We start from the raw sequence: 1,964 nt of genomic DNA, 5'->3' as shown, positions 1-1,964 counted from the left end.
TTTCTGTATCCTCAGTAGTTCATATAAACATGAGCAATGTAACCTCCAATTTTCCATTTACTCTTCTGTAAAGTGGGTAGGCTGAATTAAATGACTTTCAGGTCTTTTCCAAACACTCTGGCTCCCTGATTTGAAGCTGCCCAAATCCAAGATAAGGCTACAGAATGGGAGGAGGGCCACATTTGAGCAAATGTGTGTTTACTTACAACTTGTCCTAATGCAGAGCTGATCCCAGCTCTCTGCCAGCGATGGGGGAGAAGAGCAAACACACTCCAGATGAGATTCTGTTCCAACTGTCTGGCTGACAGCCTTGTGGTGGGAATGAGAGACAGGCTGATAAAAGAGCCTGGGGGATAATTAATAGTGAAACATGAACCTCCGTGAGGCTGTACCCACCCCACGCTGAACTGAAGGAGGGAAGGGCCGGGCTGCACAAAGCCTTCCCAGGGCCCTTGGCTGCTGGCCAAATGTACCCTTTAGCCAGAAAGATGGGCTTTTGTTCACAGAGTACGGGGTCTGTCCTGTTCGATTCACATCCGGACTCCTGGCATGCTGTGGAGTAACTGTACTATGAACACAGCTATCACCACTCACAGAACAGTGTACCAGGCTGTCTACATGTCCCCTTGACACTTCCAACTACCCTGGGAGGCAGGAAAGGTGATCATCATGGAGGAGGAACGTGTAGCTCCTAAGTGGGAGGTTCAGGCTTTGAACCCAGGACAGCCTGGCTCTTTGTGCTACATCCGGCTGCTCTCTGCAGACAGCTGCCCTGGAACTGGCTGGATAACAGGCCAGAGACATAGTTCATGCCACACCAAACTGCAGCGCCACCTGCCTGAGCCTGCTTGGACTCTCTGCAAGGTGCTTCCACGGTGATTGAAGCTGGCGATGTGGGCCATCACTCCCTTTGTGCAGATGGGACACTGAGACTCGGGCTGACTGGTGAAGTGACCCAGCCACCGTCACACAACTTGTAAATGGTGGAGTTGAGATTCCATCCCTGGGAACTGGGGTCCTAAGCCAGGTGCTTAATGGGTGAATTATTCTGTTCCATGGTGGTAGCTGTAGTGGACATCTGTGGGTTTTGCCTGGTGACAGCATCTGAATTTTCTTTGTGAAATAACAGTTTCCTCCCCCCACCACCGACCTCAGCCCATGTGATTTGGGCAAAACTAATATGCCCTGTATCTCTGTGCTCCTCGCAGGGGTGGGCAGGCAATCCCTGCAGCCACAGTGAATGCACATGACTGACAATGTCCTATGACACTCAATTCCACAACGCCAGAGTAAACCACTGATCAAGAGGCATCCTCCTTCGCTGGGGTTCCCTGAGCTGGTAACTTGGAAGCCAGGAGCTGCTGGAGGCCACCTGTGACACTGCAAAGAGACACTCTGCCAAAGAGTGAAGCCAACACAGAGAAAAGCAGGGGAAAGAGGGAAGCAGTTTCCTAAAGACATATTTTGAGACCCCCGAATCCAGCCACACTTGAATATATTTCCGGTAAATGAGCCAGTGTGAATTTCCTTTCTGCTTAAACCAGTCTGACTCGGGTGTCTCTCACCCACATCTAAGAGGCTCCAAGTCAATACTGCCCCTCATCACACTGAATAACCATCACCTGTCTCCTTGGCTGTTGTCCCATTACACCCAGGGCACTTGAGGGCAGGGCCCAGTTCAAAGCCACCACGATGTCTCAGTGCCTGATTCCAACCATGCTGGATGAATATTTGCTGAATGAATAAAAACCCAATCTGACTCAACGTTCGTTTGTGAACTTGTTGGTATATGAGGCCCAACAGAAGCCTGAATTCTCTGGTCCAACCCACTCTTCCCCTCATTTTCCTCCTCCCACCTTACAAGGTCTAATTCCAAAGCCACCTCCTCTGAAGCCGGCCTGTCCAAAAGTGCTTTTGCCCACATCAGGACCGCCATGGTATGTTTCTGCCCTTTACCGTAATCA

This window comes from Mandrillus leucophaeus, unplaced genomic scaffold (assembly GCF_000951045.1).
Source record: "Mandrillus leucophaeus isolate KB7577 unplaced genomic scaffold, Mleu.le_1.0 Scaffold372, whole genome shotgun sequence".
NCBI lineage: Eukaryota > Metazoa > Chordata > Mammalia > Primates > Cercopithecidae > Mandrillus > Mandrillus leucophaeus.
This window is presented reverse-complemented; position numbering follows the sequence as displayed.